General features: G+C 39.6%; 1 long non-coding RNA gene across 1 annotated transcript; it reads left to right on the top strand.

Moving 5' to 3' along the window:
* Positions 1 to 1096: 1096 nt before the first annotated feature.
* On the top strand, positions 1097 to 11847 carry LOC102901947. The gene is made up of 5 exons (XR_002741731.2): positions 1097 to 1498; positions 1849 to 2032; positions 5504 to 5689; positions 5791 to 5917; positions 11578 to 11847. It is a non-coding gene; the product is annotated as an uncharacterized LOC102901947 (long non-coding RNA).
* Positions 11848 to 12838: the final 991 nt, after the last annotated feature.

The following is a 12838-nucleotide window of genomic DNA, read 5'->3' as shown; positions in this document are numbered from 1 at the left end:
TTGGTTTTCAACAAAACATGTAGCCCTTCTAAAATAGAGTCATGCTTAAGATAGTAAACTAGGTTACATATAGAAGCAGTTCTTTATTAGTAGAGTATTTAAGGAAAGATTTTTGAATTTATAATTTTGTTTGATAATTAAAAGTTTGACTTCATCATCAGTTTTAGCCTAATTGTTCTGTAGCCCAAAGTGACTAATTTCAAAGTTTATAGTGGTGATGAGAAGGGGTGCAGGGAAGGTTTAAGAATTTTTGTTGCTTCTTGACTCCATTCTGTTACTTGCACATTATCTTTCTGTGTTTTTAGCAATTCCCAATGATTTTTTTCCTGAAAAAGTGTTTTTTATCTCTAAAATCAGCTTTTAAGAGCTTTGACTATAAAAATAACTTTGGAAATGGCATGTGGTATACTGTGGTGAGGAATAATTGTAATAGTAATTACCAACCACTTGTAAACTCCTTGAACAAAGGAACCGAGTCTTTGTATGTGTGTGTTGATGTGTATGTGTGTTGCAGCATTTATGTCCAATAGAGGATATTTGTGTAATATATATGTACTATATACATGCTGAGTGTAGGGGAGAAAATAGGTGGCCATTGAATAGTGATTGTATGCAGTCTATCTTCAGAAGCAAATACTACATTTCATTGGTTTCAGGAAGCATCATTATTTCTTAATATAGCTCTTGAACCAACGACTTTCAAAGCTGTTCAGGAGGATACCATTGGTAAAGCTTGTTTTCTATCATTTCAGTCTGAGAATAACATGGTATATTCAAACTGGCAGACCAAAGTTAGAGATCGTCTATTAACTATTCTTTGTTCCCCTGGTGAGCAAATCAAAGATGCAGAAGACTCTCAATGTCTTTTCCTTTCACATTTTCTTTCTTTCTTTTTTTTTTTTTTTCAACGTTTATTTATTTTTGGGACAGAGAGAGACAGAGCATGAACGGGGGGAGGGGCAGAGAGAGAGGGAGACACAGCATCGGAAACAGGCTCCAGGCTCTGAGCCATCAGCCCAGAGCCCGACGCGGGGCTCGAACTCACGGACCGCGAGATCGTGACCTGGCTGAAGTCGGACGCTTAACCGACTGCGCCACCCAGGCGCCCCTCACATTTTCTTTTCTATTCTAAGCCAAATGTCACACAATAGGGAAATCTGAGCATTGATAGTCTCTCTTCTGAAGCATAAGCTGCACCAGTATTTTTTTTTTTTTTTTTTCTTCAGGAATACCAGTCAGGGTTGTTACATTCCCTGGGGGCTCTGACCACCACAGGATCCATGCCTATGTAAGCAAGGAAGGCAACCTCCTCTTGGGAGTCATATGCCATGAGGCCCAGTAACTCCATGCATTCTAAATGTGTCAGAGCATGAAGACGTCAGATCCAGCAGGGAGCTGTCCCTTGTCACTCCTTCTCATTTCTCTGCTCTTCATCCCTGTGGCTGCCTTGGAGGAAAACATAAAACCTTCCAGACTGTTTCTAATTGCATAATCCCAGGTGGGCAAAAACTGCTCCTTCTCTCCAACTAATGATCAGTTTATGATCTAAGGGAGGCAGGTTGAAGGTCCTGGTTATTTTTTCCTTATTGGTGTGAGCACAGATGCTGTGCTCATTCTGGTAGGTGTCCGGAGAGGTCTCTCCCTAAGGCACATGACAGAAACAGACTTGGACTGTTTTCTGAGGACCAATCTGGGAAGTTTTTCTTTCTTCCCAGACCTTCAAGTACTGCACCAAGATTACCTATGGAGTCTTTCAAAAGGAAAATAACTCTTTTGAACAGAGTGAGCTCCATTTCTCCACTGTATTTCCTCCCCTCAAGTGAATTCTGTGCCCTCCTTCACTGCCAGGCCCCTGGACCTGCTGCCACTCTGTGTCCTGCCCCTGCCCAGGCCCTCTTCCTGGTTCAGGCACAGAATGCCAACCTGACTCCCAGCATGGAAACAAATTAGTTTCTGATGGAAAGGGATTTGACTCAGAAGGAGAGAAAATGCTTTGAGGACACTCCAGCAAAGGAAGCCTCTTTACCACCAGGTAAGACTTTGGTGGGTCGATTGGGTGGCTCATTTGGTTAAGCATCTCTCGGTTTTGGCTCAGGCCATGATCTCATGGTTTTGTGAGTTCAAGCCCCACATCAGGCTCTGTGCTGACAGTGTGGAGCCTGCTTGGGATTCTCTCTCTCTCTCTCTCTCTCTCTCTCTCTCTCTCTCTGCCTCTCCCCTACTCACGCTGTCTCTGTCTCTCTCAAAACAAATAAAAAAGCTTAAAATAAGTAATAAAAGACTTTGGCTACACACCTTTGTCATCCTCATGAGGAAACCTCACAAATGCTGGCATGGTTCCTCTTGCCTCTTGTCTAAGCCTCTGCTTCTGAGAGAACTAGGGCCTCTGATCCTGACATGGCACATTCTGTCACCTGGAGATGAGGAAGGGCATGGAAAGATAAACCCATGAAAAGTCCTGCCTGGCTGGGGGCTCCTCCCCTGCAAAGAGCAACCCAGGGATGATCTCCTTGTTTCCACCACACGGAGACCAGCTCCCAGAGGGAGAAGCCACCTAAGAGGGTATAGAAAGGCCAGAGGCCAAATGATGCCTTAACTCAGAACTTCCTTTTGTTTTCTCTGTACTCTGAAATAATCCACTCCCTTCTGCAGTGCTCTAGTTGTGTCCTTGGAGCCCTTTCTACCTTGACTACTATTAGAACTTCTCTTTCTCCTTGGAGGTGGATGAGGTGAGAGAAAAAGAAGCATCTACCTATTTCTGGAAGTCACTCATTCCAGTCAATACAATTCAAATGATTCCATGTTTTCCTGTTTGGGTGCATACACCAGCCTTTGACACAGGCCTGGCCCCCTCCTTCTTTTGGGGTTTCATGACCTCAGCTGATAACACCTCAGGCCCTTCCCTGGGCTCTTGGTTCCTGGGTGGGTCCTATGTGTCAGGATTCCCTGGGAGAAGCTGAGTGCTCCTGGGCACGCCTGCCTTCTGCTCCTACATTCTGGTCTCAGATGTGGTGCTGCCTTGAAGCTGGAGAAGGAGTTCAAAGCACTGGCTTTCCATGGGCAGGAGATGGGACAGGTGGGCCACAACTGTATTTCCTTTCGCACAGCCTAATTTCTCTGCAGTAATTCACAGTGACTTATTCTTGCCTCTGCGCCATCAGTCAAGCTGTTCCTCCTTCCTGGAATCCTTTTTAGATTTTCGGATTTGATTAATCTCTCAAGGCTTTTGTCATTTTACCTTCAAAGGACTATGGTCTCTTTTGGAAATTTAGTGGTTTACTTCATACTATCTTCTACTTGTGTTCAGTGAGATACCCTTGAGCCTTATTCTAATTCTACCTTCCTATTCCGCACCCCCTCCCCCCCGCCTCATATTGGTCTAAGTTACTTTGAGTTATTTGCAGAGTTACAATGAATATATCTGGCCAACACTTCCGATCTTTTCAACCGGTAATCTAAATGTCATTTGGGACCCAGGCTATTTTTTAGGGATCTGATTACAATTAATCAAACCTACTTCCCCAGCCGGTGATAGTCTAGAACTCTTCCTACAATTTCTGGATGTCTGGGATCCCTTCCTCATTACCTAGATAAGGCTGCTTTGTTTCTTCTGCTTCTTACTCTGGTCTAGAGCAAGGGTTGGCCAACTATGACAATGACCTGCAGGTTGAATCTGGCCTACTGACTATCTTTGTAATCCCGCTTTAATTAAGAGTGGATGTTACATTTGTATATGGTTGAAAAAATGAGAAGTACAATATTTTGTGAAACATGCAAATTATATGCAATTCAAATGTCAATGTTCAAAAATAAAGTTTTATTAGGACAGATACGAGCCATACCTATTCATTCACATATTGTTTATGGCATGATACAAGGGCAGAGTTGAGTTGCTGTGACACAGACCATATGACCTGCAAAGCTTGAAGTACCTGCTATTTGGCCCTGTTAGAAGAAAGTTTGCTGATCTCTGGTGCAGAAGCAAAGACCAGTCTTTCAGTATTCCCACAGAGATTCACTCCCATCCATGCTTTAATAATTTCAGTAATTATTATGATTATGATTCGGAGAGAAGTTACACTGCCGACACATTCCTTTTCTTTTTTCTTGGATCCACACTCCATTCTTTCTTTTCGCTTTTCTACCTGACTCTTTCCCTGTCTAGAGTATCTGGCAAATTTGTCTCTCTATCTAACAAAGCTCAGTTTCACCTAAAACGTTATCTGTTGGAATCTTACCAGTATTCTCAGAGCACATTTCCCTCCAATGAGGAAACCTTTCCACCTGTTAATAGAATTGCATTTCTCATCTTACTATATAGTTTTTTGTTATCTTAAACAAAAAGCATGGTCTCCAATTTTTGTTTGAAGATTTATTAAAATATTTGTGAAGCAATATAGCTGATAACTAGAGTCAAAAAGTGTAATCTATATGTTAAGTTTGCCAAGAAGCATGGAGCATGGTAAGGCATAGGAGGTGGGGGATGTTGAGAGCTTAAAGAGATTCCTGATTCACTCAAGGTGCCACAACTGGTGAATGGTGGTAGTTGTTCACCTAAGACCAAGACTCACGTTTCCTGACCCCCATTATGCCACACTAGCTCTCCACATTTCTTTTAACTTTCCTCCTAGCAAAGAATAATGAAAACAAGTACACAAATAAGCAAACTCAAAATGTTACGTATTTAATCAAGTGGAGCCACATGGTCCAATGTAATAATCCTGATGTGATGCTAATGGTAGAAAATTATGCAGGAGAGAATTACAGGTGAATTACTTGGGATGGCCATAGCATTCCTGTGCATGCAGACAGGTAGACAGAGTGTCCCTTCTGAGATTCCCTTGTTAAATATCACAGCACCAAAGATAATTGGCTGTGCTGGACTGCAAAAGCAATAATTATTCTGTCTCCTAGGATAGTCTGCTTTTTCTGTTTTCCCACCTCATCACTAATTTAAGGTAACTTGATGGCATTTAAGTAGGAGAAAAGAATTTGTATGTAAATGAGGGAAAGGGCAAAAATTGGCTATTAAAGTCCTTTGGATTCTAGAAAGCTTCAAGTTTGATTAAGAAACCATGACTTTACAAAAGCGTTTAAAATATCTGAAGAATTTTTTTCCTATTAAATTATTTTATTTTGAGAATAATGAGATTTTTATTCTAGAGTAAAATGAATCCTAGGGCAGCTTTGTAATAAAAAAGCAACAAGGTGAAAAGTGTCTGGCAACTTTGCCTACTTGAATTATACATAGCCTTGTATCATCGTATTATATTAGGGGGTAGAGACATTTCTGCCAATTTGTTCTTTTTTTAAATCTGACTTTTGAAATGATATACACATATGTGATGTGTGTGTGTCTGTACATGTGGCAATAGAAATAAAACATTATAGTGTTATAAAGTAGCAAAATTATGATCAGATTCACATAGATACTTTGGGGCTTTAAAATCATGTAAACAAATTACATGGTTAAAATAATTCATGTTAATGCTTATTATTGAAGGTGGTCACCAATAATCTCTAAGAAGATGCGAGGTACCTTATAGTTGTAAACAATTGCAGTATCAGATCTTTTCAAAAAGAACACAGCAGAGACATCAGTTCAACGTTGGAGAAATAGGAAAGATTTCATGCCATAAAATCAGGGAGGCTCTTGAAACATCGCTGACGTCCTAATCTCCTTTTTCAGGTAGGAAGGGGAGAGGAGGTGGGGGAGAGCAGACTGAGTGAGAGCTTAAGTTGATCAGTAGTTACAAACACTTGATACTGTGCTTATACATTCTGTTTTAGGTTTTTAAACATCTAAGAATACCAGGTAAATTTATCAGTACTTACCTGGCAAAGAAGAGAGAGGGAGAGTATGTATGTGCATGGAGAGAATAAACTCTGCATAAGTTTACCAGCATCGCATGGCAAGGTGAGGGACATTTAATAAAATTAAAAGGGAATAACACTTAACTCTTCTAACTACTATTTATAATGCTGCTATTGTTAACCAACTTTGACCTTGATTAAAGAGAGATTGTTAGGTGTCCTCTTATTGGAAAAAATACACTTCTGAATTTGTTCGCTGAAGGTTTTACTTTGTAAATCAGAGGGATATACGATAGATACGCTCATTGAAATCCTTTTGCTTTATTCAATACATTGTATCAATTTTGTATAGATGTCAACTTCTTAGATGTGTGTATATCATCAATTTTCACTGAGTTTTTGGCGTTACGTTACAGATTTTGTGATTATAATGTTACCCTATTCTCCAGAACATGAACGTGAATCTCAAGAGTAGTTATTAGCTAAATAAGATTTTGAACAAAATTAAAGAGCATGGCACATTACTTTGAGTTATGAAGGGTGTTACTTGATATCTTTGTAATATCAGAAAGAGTGGTAGGAAATACAACAGGGGTTCTTAACTTGTGTGTGTGTGTGTGTGTGTGTGTGTGTGTGTGTGTGTTATGGACAGGATAGTAGGCAGAACAGTAGTCTCTTAAAGATATCCATATCCTAATGCCTAGAACGTGTGACTATATTACTTTACATGGCAAAGAGGACTTTCCAGATGTGATTATGATTATCCTGGATTACCTGGGTGGGCCCAGTGTTAATGACAAGTTTCCTTGTAAGTGAAAGAAGGAGACTGGGTGGTCAGAGAAAGAGCCACCATGATGGAAGCAGGGACTGGAGAGATGTAATTGCAGGCTGGGTGCAATGAGACAAGACGTGTGTTCCTCTCTAGAGCTGGAAAAGGTGAGAAAACAGATCCCCCTGGCAGCATCCAGAAAGGGCACACTCTGCTGACACTTTGGTTTTAGCTTCATGACCCTCCATTTTTGACTTATGCCCTCCAGATCTATAAAATAATAAACCCGTGTTGTTTTAAGCCTCTAAATTTGTGGTAATTTGTAACAGCAGCAAATGGGACACTTTGGGCAGTCTGGTGAAACCTGTAAATCCCTTTTTAGGATAATATTTTATTTTATTTTATTTTTTTAATATTTTTTAAATGTTTATTAATTTTTTTTTAAATATTTTTTTTTTATTTTTGAGGGAGAGACAGAACACAAGCAGGAGACGGGCAGAGAGAGAAAGAGACACCGCATACAAAGCAGGCTCCAGGTTCTGAGCTGTCAGCACAGAGCCCGACATGGGGCTCCAACTCACGAACCGTGAGATCATGACCTGAGCCGAAGCCAGTTGCTTAATCGACTGAGCCACCCAGGTGCCCCAAATGGTTACTTATTTTTGAGAGGGGTGGGGTAGGAGCAGAGAGAGGGAGACACAGTATCTGAAGCAGGCTCCAGGCTCTGAGCTGTCAGCACAGACCCCAACGCGAGGCTCCAACTCACCAACCATGAGATCATGACCTGAGCTGAAGTTGAATGATTAACCGACTGAGCGAGCCAGGTGCCCCAGGATAATATTTTAAAATGCATAAAATAAAACATGTAGGATTAAAAAGGAAACCAATTGTATTAAAATGCTTTTGCCATAGGATTAAACAAGTTTGTGATATAGTAATATATGTGCTTCGATATTCATGTATTAATTGACCAGATAAACAATTTAAAATATAGACAAGTTAAAGCTCAATGTTATCTTTTAAATATTTGTCAGTGTGAAGGCTAACTACTCGTGGACCATGACCTCTTTATGTTCCACAAGCTGTGCTGTCCTATAGAGGGTTAGGAATTGAAATTTGATCTACCTAGATATGAAAAACGTCACCATATAAGTTTTCATCTTTTTCCACACTTGGTCAACAAACAAGTGCAGATGCAGAACACTGGAAAACACAGTCATTGTCTGGGTATCTATGCAAATACTAGATTTCGCTATTAACTGAGTAACTCTGAGATGAGGAATTATCCAGTAGTTTGGCCAGCTATGTTGCGTGAGCATCTTTATTTATTATTTTTTAAAGTTTTTTTGTTTAAATTCCAGCTAGTTAACATATATATAGTGTAATATTAGTTTCAGGTGTACAATATAGTGATGCAACACTTCCATCCAATACCCGGTGCTCATCACAGCAAGGGCACAAGCATCTTTAAACAGGAAAGTTGGGTGCAGTCTGGAAGTGGTTTAATAACTATCATGATATCAAATTAGGCATGAGCATAAATAATATTTTGAGGTATCTGTGACTGCCATAGTGTGATATGAAAATATGTCCGTTATTTGTGACAAAATGACAGGCATCACTGATACTTCTTTCCTACATTTAAAATTGAATGCATTACTAAATTTCACCTAAAGTCATTTAAAATAATAAAGATGTATTTTTTCGAATCCAAGTTCATGGACTGTCTCATTCTATCTATGGGTCTCAGGTTAAGAACCCCTAGAATGGAAGCAGAACAATGAGTGGTTATGTAGGAAGGAGCGATTCGTTTTCTTCCTTTTCACTCTAATTTTGAGGGGAAGGATTATCTTTTTTATGAATGTAGATCACATTATAATACAGGAAACACACAGGGCACATGACAGGTCTGTTTTACAATGATCTGCCAGCTCCTGAGGGTGCACCTTAGAGTGGATATGGTTAAGTAGTCCAAGTTCTCTTCTTACTTGCCTTCTTTTTCTTCCTTAATCAAAATGTTTCTTCTCTTGGGGAGATAGGTAACTTTTTATTTATGCTTTGATAATGAGAAAATCACATTCTATGTCATAAGAAAGAAATTAAGTGGGAGGTGAAGAATGGAGATTAGGTAGATACTTAGATCAGATCGCTTATGCAATGATATTTATTAACACATAATATGGAAATTAAGGAGGAAATGCTATTAAGGTGTCTATATTATCATTTCCTCAAGGGAAGTTATATAATCTATTTTCACATGAACGTCCTGATACCACAAACCAGTCCAACATCTGTTACTTACAGAACAGACATCTTGTCCTATCAGGGAGTGGATTATATGGTCCAAGAGATCTTCTACAGCTTTAATTGTTTCATCTACCTTGGAGAGTACAGTGAGTGCTCTCCAAACACTCAGATGGGTCTCCACTGATTCAAAGAGTGAAGTTCCCAGTGTTTAAAATTCAGAGAAACAAAAATGGACTCACTGCCCACAATCCTTTGTAGATTTAACATTGCTCATTTTTCATTAGGGAAACCCTCTTCTCTGTATGAAATTAGTGCTCTTATTTAACTTACTGTCATGAAGACAAATTGAGCTAGTCAAAAGGGTAGTAAAACAGACCTCTGTTCAGATGTAGTCAGTAAAAAGTCCAGCTATGTTGGCATTTTGCAGGGTGTGCATTAAAGTAAGAGAAATGATAACTTGCGGAAGAGCAAACCAGGCAAAACAGCCATCCAAGTTCAAGAGAAAGTTGAATCTGGAAGCAAGGTCTGAGCTTTTTCAAGATGACAAGTAAAATTGCACCTGGATTCTGTGACCATGGTGGGTTTGATTCTATCACTTAGCCATGTGGGACCGAGGTGAATCTCACAAGGTTTTTTAAAAGGACCCAAGGTGTGTTATGCCAAGTGGGAGTAGATAATAAATCAATAGCTAGATGCTGCTGTTTATAATGGAAGTTGTTAGTCATAGCAGAGACTTTGGATTAATTTTCGGTGTAGAAAAAGCCATCAGAAATAGCTGACTGATACTTTTAAAACCTGAGGTGAAGAATGTCTTGTTTGATTAAAGACTGAAGGGCAGAAGTAATATTCATCATTGTGTGAATGTTCCATTTTAAACAACTGATTTTTTGTAGATAATCTTAGGTTTAATGTATTTTGATATTTTTTTCCTGCCTCACTGACCAGCCGCCTTCATTTGTTGTTGTGTGTATGCATTTGTACATGTGTGTGGTAGTGTGTGTAAAGAAAATGTGGACTTGTGAATGTGAATTTCAAGTTAAGCAGGGCTATTAGGTATATAATGGACATATTGATCAGTTCGGAGGGTTTTACAGTTATCTACTAGGGTTCTTGGAGTCCATGGAGCTAAGCACAGAGCTCAGGCTGGATCCTGAAACATACATAACTCAAAGCCTAAACATTCCTTGAAGTTCATAAACACTATTTATGACCATTATCATAGCACTCCAATAGTTACAAGGACCCTTGGAAATTCACCAGTATGTACAAGTGGGCTGGCTATTACCCTGTAGGTTTTAGACATGATGCCAGATTCATGAACAGGGGAGCAGGGGTTAGGAAGTAAAACACCTGTGATCAGGCCCTAGGAAGCAGAGGAGAGAGAAGGTAGTGATTTCTTTTTTTTTTTATTTTTAAAGAAATTTGTAAAGTTTATTTATTTATTTTGAGAGAGAGCAAGTGAGTGGACAAGCAGGGGAAGGACAGAGAGAAGGAGAGAGAGAATCCCAAGTGGTCTCTGCACTGTCAGCACACAGCCTGATGTGGGGCTCGAGCTCATGAACTGTGAGATCATGACCTGAGCCAAGATCAAGAGCTGGACATTAACCAACGGCCCCATCCAGGTGCCCCAGATGTTGGAGACTTCTATGTCATACATTACTTGGTTAAAAAAAAGAGAGAAGAAATCAGTGCCTTTCATTTTGACATGACTGACTAGGCAGTGTTAACAGGAGTGCCTCAAGCTGATTATGTCAAAATGTCCATCTTTGTCCTTTTTGCTGTTTTCCGGACGTCAGTTATTTCTTTGATCTTTTGGATGAGGAATCAAATCTTTTATCCATCTTTCATCTCGTTGTTTAATCGTTTAATATTCAGGAGATAAATTGTGAACATCTGCCATGTGCACCTTCTAAGCATTATGGATACATGATGAACACAAGATCTCCTGCCTGCACGGAGTCTGAATTAAAGTTGGGGATGTACATATACAATTTCTTCTCATTTAACCCAAGAGACTCTGGCTGGAGGCCTTGTTTTTAAAGAAGGGAACTAACATTTACTGTATTTTGACTAGAAGCCTTTATATTCATTATACAATACTTAATCCTTGAAAGAGTCCCATAATGGGATGGAGTCCCCTCGGCACATCTACCAGTAGCCAGTAGCTCTGAATCGATTTTTAGACAGAGTGAGGGTTGAATCTTACTTCACTGCTTTCTAAATGGATCTTGGTCAAACTACTTAACCTTTCTGAATACCAGTCTCCCCAATCTAATAAATTAGTGAAATTGATAATCTACTTCACAGGGTGAAAATGAAATGAAATAAAGTAATTTAAAATATTGAGCCTACTGTCAGAACTCAATAAATGTTTCCTCTCTTACATTCTTCCTATTTTACATTAAAATTAAGGCAACTGTCCATCTTTCACACATGGCCCTCTCAGGGATAGAGCTCCCACAGCACATGTATCATTGGCAACACTGGAAAGTATCCAGTGGAAATAAAGGCTTATGATCAATGGTCGGGTGTTGTCTTCATCCTATCAGTGCTCCAGGGACACACAACTCCTGCTACGCTGGGCATGAAATGATTTAACTGTTATGTTCTGTGCTACTGTTAACAGGGGATGTTTAATAGTGTAACATGGGCAGCATCATTGCTCTGTGGGAACAGGAAGTTCATTCTAACTCACTTTCTAAAAAAAAAAAAAGTTTAATTTTCTTCTTCTCTTCCCTTTTTGACAGCAGGAGGATGCTGATTTCACCAATGAAATAGCTAATAAGAGCACAAAAGCAGACATCTCAAAAGCATTCCAGACTCCAAAGAAAAAGAGAATGTTCAGAAGAGGCTTCCAACCTGCTGGAATAAATCCCTTTGAACCTAAGAGAGGAAGAGCTCATATAAGCCACACTAAAAGTCAGAATTTATTGTTTATCAGCATGTTTAATAAAATTTATTTTGAAAAGTATATTAAGCAGTACAATAAAATAATACCTATCTGTATTAAAAAATCACACTATAGATTTAGCCTGTTTCATACTGTTGCTGGTCCTGCCAATATACACTTTTGTTCACTGCTTTTAGATCCTTGAGATGACCTTTATCATCTAAAATAATATGCTTACGCTTTTATTTATTGTTTCAACAGCTATAGATGGCGTCTCTTAACACTCTGCCTTATAAATGGGAATTTAACCTTTGTAATTCTTATTTTTATATCTTTTTTCCCCTCTTGTTAAAGTCAACCTCATACACAAAAAGGCAGAGGAGGAGGTCATCAGGCAAAGAAGTCAGGAACAAAGGTTTAAAGAAAATACGACTTTTTAGAACAGGTGTGTTTTCGGGGCGCCTGGGTGGCACAGTCGGTTAAGCGTCCGACTTCAGCCAGGTCAGGATCTCGCGGTCCGGGAGTTCGAGCCCCGCGTCAGGCTCTGGGCTGATGGCTCAGAGCCTGGAGCCTGTTTCTGATTCTGTGTCTCCCTCTCTCTCTGTCCCTCCCCCGTTCATGCTCTGTCTCTCTCTGTCCCAAAAATAAATAAACGTTGGAAAAAAAAATGTTTAGAACAGGTGTGTTTTCTCTGGCTTTTACTTCTTTCATTGTCTACCTCAGAGCCCTCAAACTTTGCTGTGTGTGTATACGAATTAGCTGGAGTGTTTCTTCAATATGTAATTTCTAGCATTCAAACTGTAGATATTCTGGGTTGGTATCTTTGGAGCAGGTATGGAAACCATCATATTTACCAAGCACCACAGGCAATTTTGAAGCAGGTTGCTCTCAGAGCATGCTGTGCAAAATATCAGATTTTCCTTCCCCTTGGTGATGAATAACTTTTGGCCCAAGAGAGCAGGAGATGCCATTCCAAATGTGAGCATGTGCATTCTAAACCTAGTGGAATGGCCACTTTTTTCTCGAGATCATACACAACCATAGGGCTCTGGAGTTGTTGGAAATAACTGGAACTCAGTGGATGGAATCTAGGGGATATATCTGTAGTGATGAATATT

The sequence above is a fragment of the Felis catus genome, chromosome B1, assembly GCF_018350175.1.
Source record: "Felis catus isolate Fca126 chromosome B1, F.catus_Fca126_mat1.0, whole genome shotgun sequence".
NCBI lineage: Eukaryota > Metazoa > Chordata > Mammalia > Carnivora > Felidae > Felis > Felis catus.
This window is presented reverse-complemented; position numbering and strand designations above follow the sequence as displayed.